This window comes from Pan paniscus, chromosome 6 (assembly GCF_029289425.2).
Source record: "Pan paniscus chromosome 6, NHGRI_mPanPan1-v2.0_pri, whole genome shotgun sequence".
In the NCBI taxonomy this organism is placed as follows: domain Eukaryota; kingdom Metazoa; phylum Chordata; class Mammalia; order Primates; family Hominidae; genus Pan; species Pan paniscus.
The window spans coordinates 152,600,504-152,612,774 of record NC_073255.2 but is presented as its reverse complement, the minus strand read 5'-3'; the positions used below and the strand labels follow the sequence as shown (position 1 = coordinate 152,612,774).

Here is a 12,271-nt window from a genome sequence, read left to right as displayed (position 1 = left end):
CTTAATTAGGAAGGTTTCATTGCATGAATGAGAAATTAATGTTTCAGGGCTGAGAGAGAAATATCGTAGAGGCAAATTCCAAGAGAAAGGGAGAGGAAATGGCATGCAGGGCATGTATGAGTGGAAGAATATCCCTTTGAATGGAGTAAAATCCCTTTAATTGATAGAGTGGCTGGCAGAGAGTCTATTTGCACTGTTGCTACTTCAACTCCTTCCATCTTCAGTTCAGTCATCCCCATGACAGTACTAAGTGAATTTTGTCAAAGTCATCAATTGTCTTCATCTTGACAAGCCAATAACAATTTTCGGCTTTTATTTTTATGACCTTTCACCAGTATATAAACTATTTGACTACTCCTTTATTCTTAATCCATCTTCTACTCAAGGTGACTTTTCCTCAATTTCTTTTCCTTGTTTTCCCTTCTGTACCAGACTTTTCAATGTCAGAATTTTTCAGGTCTCTGTTCTTCACCTTTTCCTTCCTCTTTCTACAGTCTTGGCTTCAAATAATATCTTTGTTCTGATGAAGTTCAAATTTACACCTCTCACCCAGATCTTTCCTAAGTAGACATTTTGTTCTTCTTATATTGATATCTAACAGGTCATGATCAATTTATCATGACTAACACAAAACTCTGGACTTCCTACCGTATACCCACCCTCTTTCCATTCAAACACACACATCTTCCCAAGCCACCAGTAGATTGGACTGCACCATTGTCCTCCCAACTGTTTGCTTGGTCTTTACAATACCCTCCTCCCTGCACCATGACTTACTTACATAGCAGCAAGAGATATCACTTCATAGCTGTTAGAATGGCTATTATTAAAAAGACAAAAGATACCAAATGTTGGCGAGGATGTGAAGAAAAGCGAACTGTTGTGTATGGTTAGTGGGAATGTAAATTAGCACATCTATTATGGAAAATATTATAGAATTTCCTCAAAAAAATTAAAAGTAGAACTGCCACTTTAACAATCCCATTTCTGGTTATACATACGAAGGAAATGAAATCAGCATGCTGTACCATAAAGACACATGTTATGCTACTAATATATATTTATTGTGGCACTATTCACAATGGTAAAGAAATAGAATCGAGGTAGGAGAATGGCGTGAACCTGGGAGGCGGAGCTTGCAGTGAGTCGAAATTGCCACCGCACTCCAGCCTGGGCGATAGAGCAAGACTCCGTCTCAAAAAAAAAAAAAAAAAAAAAAGAAAAGAAAAGAAATAGAATCAATCTAAATGCCCATCAACAATAAACTAAATAAAGAAAATGTGGCACATATACATCATGGGATACTACAAAGCCATCAAAATAAAAAGAGATCATGTCCTTTGCAGCAACATGGATGGAGCTGGAGGCCATTGCTTTAGCAAACAAATACAAGAACAACAACAAAAAAAAACACATACTGCATGTTCTTACTTATAAGTGATAGCTAAACAATGAGAACACATGGGCACAAAGAGTGGAACAACAGACATCAAGGTCCGCTTGAGGGTGGAAGATGGGTGGAGGGAGAGAATCAGAAAAAAATGCCTATTGAGTATTATGTTTATTACCGGGGCAATGAAATAATCTATACACCAAACACCTATGATACGAGTTTACTTATATAACAAACCTCACATGTACCCCCTGAACCTAAAATAAAAATTATAATAAAAAAGAAATCATTATGTTTAAGAGATAATCTACACTCCTTCATTCATTGCAGCATTATTTACAGTAGCCAAGATATGGAGTCAACCTAAGAGTCTCTCAGTGGATGAATGGATAAAGAAAATGTGACATATATACAAAATGGAATACTATTCAGCTTAAAAATGAAGGGAATCCTCATTTGCAACAACATGGATGAAACTGGAGGATATTACACTAAGTGAAATAAGCTGGGCACAGAAAGATACATACTGCATGACCTCATTTATATGTGGAATCTAAAAAAGTTGAACTCTTAGAAGCAGGGAGTCGAATGGTGGTTGCCACAGACCAGGGTGAGGGAGGGCTGATGAGAAGATGTTGGTCAAAGGGTTTGAAGTTTTACTTAGGTGAAGAATTTCAGGAGATATATTACACAGTATGGTAGCTATAGTTAATATTAATAATAATGTATTGTATACTTGAAAATTGCTAAGAGAGTGGATCTTAAATGTTCTCACCAAAAAAATAAGTATGTGAGGCAATGGATATGCTTATTAGCTTGATTTAGCCATGTAACAATGTATAAATATATTGAAACATTACAACGTATACTATAAATATATAAATATTTGTCAATTAGATTGTTTTATATTTTTTAATTTTTAATTGACAAATAAAAATATATATTTATCATGCGCAATATGTTTTGAAATATATATACATTGGGAAAAGACTAGTTGAGCTACTATATTTAATCTTAATTTTTAAAACATGTTACATTGTTACAAATACCAGCCCTGTTAAAATGTAGTCTCCTTGAGAATGAGATCTCTGTACTTTAAAATTCCTCAGTATTTGTTGACTGATATAAATTCCTAAGAAAATTTTTTATACTTCTTTTCATGTTAGCAAACACAAATGTCTGGGTCTCAGCCTGAAACATCAGTTTCTGAGGTCTACATTCCTTCCCAAATCAGAATTCCAGTCTCAGCATTGTCTCCACCATGTTCCTTTGTTTTTCTAATAAAATTTGAAGAATAATCAAGGTCAATGTTTGCATTTCTTTATACCATTTAAATATTTCTTTTTCATATCTGCCATTCTCAGTATCCTTTATATGGACAGCAGCTACTCATCTCAAAATTTCTTCCTTCTAACATCTCAATCTCTAACCTAAAACACTTCTAAAAACATAAGCTGGGCCGGGCGCAGTGGCTTACGCCTGTAATCCCAGCACTTTGGGAGGCTGAGGCAGGTGGATCACGAGGTCAGGAGATCGAGACTAGCCTGGCTAACATGGTGAAACCCCGTCTCTACTAAAATACAAAAAACTTGCTGGGCATGGTGGTATGTGCCTGTAGTCCCAGCTACTTGGGAGGCTGAGGCAGGGGAATCACTTGAACCTGGGAGGCGGAGGTTGCAGTGAGCTGAGATGGCGCCACTGCACTCCAGCCTGGCGACAGAGCGAGACTCTTTCTAAAACAAACAAACAAACAAAACCCATAAGGCGGTGGTTCTTAACTCTTCTGCCTTCCCCTCTGCCTTTTGTAGAAATACCTAATAGTTCTGTCCATTTCTAAAGTAAATCCTCTTCTTTATCCTTGTGCTATTCAGTTTGGCAGTTTTATCACTCCCATTGATTTTATCAACATAATAAAAAGCTTAGCAACGAAGTAGAAAGTGGGCACAGAGGAACCCAGAGGCGGGAGAAAGAAAGGCCTGTGTACTAAATCAATCTCCATTTCTCATCCCTGGAGTCCACGGCCCACATTGAAATCAGAGTAGTCTCTAGGAAATGTGAACTACTTTTTTTTTTTTTTTTTTTTTTAAATTAGAGGTAGGGTCTCGTTATGTTGCCCAGGGTAGTTTCAATCTCCTGGGCTCAAGCAATCCTCCTGCCTTGACCTCCCAAAGTTCTGGGATTACAGGCATGAGTCACCACATCTGGCCTGAACTACATCTTTCGAATTTCCTATTTAATCAGATCCAAGGTCTCCAACCCTAGATATGAATACAAGGAGGTAGAGGAGTAGATATTTTTATTTCACCTTTGTTTATTGACCAACTAGTATAGTCCAGGGTCATGACAGGCACTCAATAAATATTTGTTGAATGAATAAATGAATGACAATCTTTTACAATGTTTCTTTATGTACCATAAACTCAGTCATATTTGCTTCTGCCTACCAATCTATCTTCAAACTGCAATGCTGCATCATTTCAAGTTCCAGAAACACACAGTGCCATTTTCTTCCTTCATTTCTTTTCTCATTGTTTTTTCCCTATGAACCAAATGAATCTCTAGATTGAACTTCAGACTATATTCTACTTTCATTCAATTCATTCTTCAAAATTTCCACAAGGGTAAGATTCATCACGTTCATATCCATTTCGTCTCTTCCATGCATTGTAGATGAGAGCTGATAGGTGCTTGGTAGATGCTTGCTGCCTTAAATTAAATTAAATAATTTTGCCTTCATTACCAAGATTTTCACAAGAGTGTTTCATAATCTCATCCCAATAGTCTTTCCATATTGGCAGAGTAAATATTATTATTTCCCTTTTGCATATCAGAAAAGTTTTAGGTGGTTTGCTGGGTACAACATGATTTATGACAGAGGTGGCACAAAAATTCACGTCTTCTAATATTGTTTATTTTTCCAGGTTCATAATAGAGATGTTTGAGTACATTTTCATGGTGCCATGGGATCCAGTTGAATTTAGCAGCCACCTAGGGACTCATGGCAAAAGATGCTAGTTTTTTTTTTTTCAATTTTGTTTTGTTTTGTTTTGTCTTTTTCCAAACTGGGACCTGTGGAAGGTCAATTTCAGTAGAGAATCTGAGGATGGATAAGGAGGAAAAGTTTTCTCGCTTTGAGCTTCAGAAGTTTCTCTGGAGACATGGGAGAAGAAGCAGGATTGTTTTGTTATAAAGATTTTCTTTAATAATAAAAACACTGTATTACATTTGCAATTTTATCCCACTTCACAGTATTAAGCACAATTTCTAAAAAACTTAAAACATGCCATTTTTATTAATAGTCCATTTAAAACCACCAAACATTTTGATGTCAATTACTAAAACAAGGTTTAACGCTGTCAAAAAGCATTAGTGCTAAAAACAGTCATCCTTTCTGTATTTTCATCTGCAAAGCATTACAGTTTATAAAACAATTTTAACTCTGAATACGTAAGGCCTTATATGAAGGTTTCCATATGTTAAGAATTTTATTTGTGTGTTTGATTTTAAATTGCTTTGAAAAACAGACAGTTGAGGTTTATAGAAAGGAATCTTTCTTTTAGGAAATAAATGTCTCAAAAGTGCAGGGCACCAGCAGTAAAAACATTCTGACCACAAATCAGAAACACATTGGGAAGTGTTTGTTGAGTACACCTTCTGAAACCAGTATTTTGTTTCTATTTGCTGGAAAATTGAAAAATCTGTTGTATCTTGGCATGGCTTCTTGGCCCAGCTCCAGATTTCTTGTGCAGTAGATGGCATTATTGAATATATATACACAGCTAAGCTGCCTGGCTCTCTATTTTAATCAAATAAATTTTAAATATAAAATGTACCTGCTAACAATACCATTATTCAGCTATAGCTGCTACCCAAATCAAATTTGTTTGCATATTCTTTTTTCTCCCCCTTAAAAATTGTGTCTAAGACAAAAAAAAAAAAAAAGAGAGAAAGAGAAGATGACAATTAATCAGTGTTTTGGCTGCCAAGTGGCATCTGGCCAAAAGCCACCAGGCTGACAACTGGAGTTTGGAGTGTGTTTTTGCAAGGCTAATTTAAGGTGAACTTAGATGGATTCAAGATTTATAAGCCTTAAAATGTCCTGACTGGAGCAAAGTTCAAGTAAAGTAATCTGCTGCTCACTGCACAGACAGGGCTCAGCCCACACTGCCCTGTGATTTAGTCTATAGTCAAGGAGAGTTTTAAAAACAGGCAGAAGGGCTGAGTTTTCTGTGTTTCACTTCAAAGGTCTTCTAATAACGGAGAGGATTATACTCTTTTAACCAGCTAAGAAGGTTAGGTGGTTTTGAGCGAGTGCTTTTATAGCTATCAATAATTCTAAGTTTAAACTTTAAGGATCGCCTCTAGTGTACATCTCCTTTAACACATTAATGACTGTGAGAAACTCGCACTTCTGTCTTATAATTTCATAATTTCAGAATAAATGGCAGAACTTTTCAAGGAATTGAAAAGACCTCTGGAGCTTCACAGAGTGGTGGGAATGGGATTGAGAAACAATCTTGAGAACCATTTAATTAATGTATTTAGCCTATTTGAAATAGTTTTTAAAAGTGCCCTGAATATAAGAACATATTATTTAGAATAATTGCCAAAAATATAGAAAGTGGGCTTTGATATTAGTTGCTGTACCCAAGCATGTTATAGCCAATACTACCAGATTAGGAGGAAGTTCAAATGTTGCTTTCTAGTGGCAAAAAGAAAAAAAAAATGAACAAAAGGAAACCTTCCTCTATATGAAACACTAAGGATAGTTTAATTGAAATGAAAAGGAACAAACAGAAAACAGCTATTATTTTTAACAAGGGAAGAGAATATTAATTATACTTCTGAATGAATGCCCTTTATAAGGAGTTTCATTTCTTTCTTCCTGTTTATCAGTAGAGAGCTAAAATACTCTATAATGCAGTTTCTGTGTCTAATAGATACATAAAAGGTAAACAATCAGAAGGTTAAAGTGCAGCATCGATTTGTTAAAAATAAATTGTATTGTCACACAAAAAACACACTGTGTTATTATTTTATAAATTTCCTTTTCAAAGAGGCTCAGAACGAGACACCTATGATGGTACAGGGAATTGCAAATTACCTCATTTAAAAATAATAAAATGATATTTCAAAGTAATAGGTTACATCTTGTAAACAATAGTTGATGTTTACAATGGTTCTGAGGGAAAGCAGGGAAAGAGCTTTTGAGATTTTAAGTAACATCAGTCTTTATAACTGTAAGAAAAAACAAGATAATTAAATAGTGGTTGTTTCTTTCACTTTTAAATAATATTCTTAGGCTGCACTAGTATATTTTCCCTGGCAGCATCAGAGACAAATATGGATTGTTGCACTACAGATGAAAAACAAATTGTGCAGAGCCTTTTAAAGGCCAGACATCAAGCAATGGGTTACTCATTCCCTCAGCACTCTTAACTTAAACAGCCCCGGTTTTCCCCCTAAACATACCTTTTATTTTCTACAAATGTGCATATGTTGTATGTGGAAGCTTAGCAAGTTCTTTGTCCGCTTCTTTTATTTTAAGGTCTACTTTCCACCTGTGTTGGAATAGGGGTAGCAAGACATAAAACAGTCTAGCCAGGCTGTGGGGACAAGCCTTCCCTGGGAGAGAAGACTGGTCTGTTTTCTTCTGTAAAATGAAGGAGGCTCTGATAAACATAGAATCATATTTTTTACCACAGTACTTTTTTCCAACACATGCAGCACCATCTTAGAAATAGAATTTGTGCTGATCTTTATTTCCTTGGCTCAGGAACCAAGGGTACCCAGATGCTCTGGTAAGTTTTGCACTGGTTTCATCCTTATGTAAATGTGTTTGTTATGATTAGACTCATTTGAAAAGCTCAGGACCAGAGAGATTCACAGCTGAATTCTACCAGAGGTACAAAGAAGAGCTGGTACCATTCCTACTGAAACTATTCAAAAAATTGAAGGGGAGGGACTCCTCCCTAACTCATTCTATGAGGCCAGCATCATCCTGATACCAAAATCTGGCAGAGACACAACCAAAAAAAAAAGAATACTTTTCAAATTTTCTAGTTTGACTTACACCAAGAAGTCTTCTGTTATACTTGTGGAGTTAGCCTTTAGCTTTGAGGGCTTTGAACCCTGAGGCTAGAGTTCAGGGGGGAAATCTTCAGCAGGGGATGCCCCATTCCTTGCAGTGAGGAAACTGAAGTCCCCATGAGCTGCACTCACATACATTGCCTATTACAGGAGTGGATTAACATGAGTTTTTCTCTGATATCTCATATGCATTTTAAATATTGGATTTATTTATTATTTATTTATTTGCTTATTTATTTATCTGTTTGCAGCTAGGAAGTATTGCATTCCTATCAGAAAATGCCATGTATTTCATTAACCAATCGCTAAGTATATTACAGTGGGCATTATCTTCTAGAAAGAACTACAACTCATAGAACTGATTCTAAGTTTTATCTTTTCATTCCTCTTTCCAATACAGCAGGGATGAGAGTCAGAGCAACTCCAAAGCCACACCTTAAGCTTCACCTCTGGCTGATCAGACATATATTTTAAGATTGTACCTTCCATTGATGTAATAATCTTAAATTTACCAAAAATGGGAAAAGGGTAAATCTCCACCTATTCATGACTTCTACTGAATTAATGACATTCGAGTTCTATGACACATCTCTATTTTTACTGCATTATGGACTGCCATTTTTTCTGTATTCTTTAAAAATCCAAAGGCGTTGACTTAAAATGTGTGTATATATCATTGATTTTCAAGATATTCACTTAATATGGCAACACTAAAATGCATTTTTTCTCCTGAAGATGCAACAAACTTACTGTGTTTGGAGTAATTTTATGGTAAGCATTTTCCCTGTTACTTTCTTCACTCTGTGCAGCAGTTGCAGAAAAATTTCTTCTCCAATTTTAGGTACAATGGCAGTTATAAAAACAACAGTGGAAGAGAAATATAATTTTTTTTTTGCCTAAAGATATTTCCTACTTCCTGTAAAGAAAGAGCACTGAATCATGAACCAAACAAGGTAATACACTTATGCTGTCTCTAAAAATGATATTTTGAGATGGACTTGGAGATCCAAAAGGTTTCTTCAATGGTTTTGTTAACATTAGATGCAATTACATGAAGTAATTTAGTCATTTAGCTATGCATAGCTGAATGTGTGACACAGGGCTACACTTGGTCACTTGTTGCACATAGACACACCCCCAAGCCTAACAGAGCAAGTTAGTGATTCATACACTCTAGAAAACCAAGCCAAAGCAAGCCAAGCCAAAACAAAAACAAAATTTAAAGCAAGCCCATCTTGTTAGATGCTTTTGATAATTTCCTCTCCTGAAACTAGTGGGAAGGCAGGGCAAAGATTCTGAGTTTGTTGCTTTATGTTATTTAGAAGATGAACTTTGCTTTCACTAAATCTATATCTCTAGCAGCTTTGCTTATATTCTATATAACTAGTTAGAGTTCTGGAACACAGACTATCATATATTACTATTATATCAGCTTATGCTCTTGTTAGATATCTTCTGGGGGCATCATTCGGAGATATGAGGGCTGCTTGATAAATAGTGTAGTAACTATGGCTCATTTTTAGGCATGGCTACAGAAGACACATAAAGCCTGAGACAAATTGTTACTACCAGTATTATGCATTAGTCTGTTGAAAGCAATGGAAGTGTGATTAAGAAAAAATCTTATTACCAGTTGAAGGTCTCTGAGTTTCTCTGGCTACTTCCACTTTTTTCTTCACAATGAGAAATGAGAAAATGTACAAGCAGCTCTTAGGAAGTTTGCTCTCCTCATCTGAAGTTAGTGTTGTGGGTGATGCACACTTGTATCTGAAAGCTTTTACAGGTTATCAAATCTTGTATGTGTATGGCATTTCTTCTACCTTCAGCGATCATCTGACCTTGTTTGCAGTTTTTCTGGCCAAAGGTAAGTCTGAGAACAAAATGGAATTTAAGTGCTGCTCAGATTGGTAGACTATTGCATAGCTAACCTATCTCTAAAAACAATCCACACAAATTTAAAGCAGAAATGAAGCCTATTGCTGCTGTTAAGCTAAAAGTCTATTCAGAATCCCTAGGTGGCATGGAAAGCATTTAGACTCATTTCATTCACATGTCAGGTAAAGACTTTCATTTAGCAGTGAGATGAATGCTGAATAATGGATCTTTTGAATAATGTAATTAAGAATTCATTAGAGGGGACTTAAAAAATGACAGAATGCAATGTGTGTGTGTACTCCCTACACTAAGCTCCCAAAATGTATCATAGGGTTGATGATTTTTAAAAATCAGCAGAGAACCAATTAGAAAAATACTGATTTCATTTACAAAATTCTGACATTAAAATTCAATGAGGAACAAATATACATTTGAATTTATTAAAAATTATGTTAAATCATGATTAAAGATCATTTATATTATTTTAAAATGTACTCATAATATGACAAAGGACTTAACCAACACTTTCTGAAAAGATCTCTTAGTGTTCACCATGTGAACCTCGCAATATTGAAGAAATTCACTTTGTTCTTAGATATCTGATCGAATGAGAAATGGCAAACTTCCCTTTTAATTCCTTGCTGTATTTTAATTTAAATGATGAAAATGTTTAAAAGAGACCCAAATGTGGTAACAGCAGGTTAGAGATTTGCCTGTAACAAAAGCAGGTATTGCTGTTATCTTGTATTGCTGTAATTTACACAAAAGGAAGGATGTGAAGAATCACGGTTTCGTCAGTGAGCAAACATACTAATACTCCTACCATCCCAGTGTTCCCACAGCCTCTGTTGTAGCATGCTGCTTGCAGGCTGTGGAAAGAAGCCACTTGATGAACAAGAAGCAGAAGTTTGTGGATATCAGAGTTCAGTGAGTGAGGACCTAGGAGAATCTCTTATAGAAGCAATGATAGAATTGTTACCATTTTTCTTGGTAAAGGGGACATTCTACTGAAATCTTAGAAATGCATTTTCCTAGACCAGGTGTAGTGGCTCACGCCTGTAATCCCAGCACTTTGGGAGGCCGAGGCAGGCAGATCACTTGAGGCCAGGAATTTGAGACCAGCCTCAGCAACATCATGAAACCCTGTCTCCACTAAAAACACAAAAATTAGCTGGGTGTGGTGGTGCATCTCTATAATTCCAGCTACTCAGGAGGCTGAGGCACAAGAATCCCTTGAACCAGGGAGGTGGAGGTAGCAGTAAGCTGAGATCACGCCACTGCACTCCAGCCTGGGCAACAGAGCAAGACTGAAAAAAAAAAAAAAAAAGCATTTCCTAGCATTTCTAATAATCTATTTTAGTCCATGGAAAGGAATCGTATTCAATAAATTACTCTTGTGTTTTTTTTCTCTTAACATATTACAAGCCATGATTATCTGTGGCATAAAATCTATTATTTTTTTCATCAGTTTTTTTTCCAAAAAGCCAAAAAATTGATGGAATATAATTAATTAATTTGCTTTCATTGTGCAAAAATGTGGGCTCTATTGAATTAGTGATTCAATTGTGAATATATGACCTAAACATTTTATTTCACCTTGTTAAGACTAGATTGAGACAAATAATTAATCATCCGAAAATAGTTGTTTCTGAGTCTTGAGCAACTACACAGAACTGACTTGTAAACTGAGCCTGATTTCCCATTCCCTTTTGAGAATTCTGGCCCAGAAGAGCTAGACTCTTAAATGCACAGTTTTAATAAAGTAACTAATCTAATCCCCTCCCTTTAAAATTTAAAAATAAAAGAGCCACACCTCTTCGGATGGAATTATTCATCCAGACAGAACATTGGAAAGAAGATTTTAGTGCTGATTGAATTCCCAAGGCTTTCATTTTTTTTGAAGATCATTTCTGTCTTTAAAGATTACTCCTAGCTAATTGGAAACAGTATGACTTGATAGAATGAACAAAGGATAAAAGATTGAAAATGTTGAGGTCTAATACCTACCGTGTCAGTGACTACTGCTATGTGTTCCAACCACACTGCATTGCCCCTCAGTCTTCATTTTGCTTTCTGCAAGATGTGGAGTTTCTCTTTTCACACTAGGAGTGAGCTAGTGAACACAGGAAGGGCGGATGAAGAAGGTTACCATCTCTGACAATCTTAATATAGCGGTATTATTATTTATGAGATAAATCTAAATTTATGTCCTTGAAGTATATGTACATGGGAAGAACACAAAATAAACACACTTGTTAGCATCAGTTGACAAGTACAACGTAATACAGCTTGAACTTAGAACATAAATGTTGAAGAAATCCAATGTAGGAAGTGACCAGAGTTGAGCTGCATTGATTTAATAAATTTTCTAGGAAGAAATGCATGTTTTAGCTAGGTCTTTTTAAAAAAATAAAATTAATCTTTGGGTTTTGAAGCTAGAAAGACAGCCTTTAGATATTCTTTTGAAGAATGGTCTCTATGGAAGACATACTCTAAGGTGACCCACAAGGAGCCTTGAATAATGCCCCCTCCTTGAGTGCAGGTGAAACCTATTACTTGCTTCTAAACCATAGAATACGGCAAAGGTGATAAGATGTCAATTTCTGTGATTGTGTTTTGTTATGTAATACTTTGCCTTAACATACTGGAGGCAGAGAGATTCTCTTTTTGGCTGTGAAGAAGCAAACGGCCATGTTATATACTACCTATGGAGAGGGCTACCAGGCAGGAAGTTTTCTGGGGCCTGAGGTCATCAGTCCTATAGCTACAAGGAAATAAACTCTTTAAACAACCTCAAGTAAACCTGGAAGCACGTTCTTTTCCAGTTGAGCTTCCAGGTGAGGACACAGGTAATCCATGCCAGGACTCATGACTCGTGGAACTGTGTGATAAAACTATGTGTTACTTTAAACC

At 36.0% G+C, this 12,271-nt stretch overlaps 1 long non-coding RNA gene across 1 annotated transcript; it reads right to left on the bottom strand.

The window, feature by feature from the left end:
- Positions 1-2,719: 2,719 nt before the first annotated feature.
- On the bottom strand, positions 2,720-11,468 carry LOC134730816 (uncharacterized). The gene is made up of 3 exons (XR_010112787.1): positions 11,366-11,468; positions 9,114-9,353; positions 2,720-4,543 (listed from the first exon to the last, which is right to left on the bottom strand). It is a non-coding gene; the product is annotated as an uncharacterized LOC134730816 (long non-coding RNA).
- Positions 11,469-12,271: the final 803 nt, after the last annotated feature.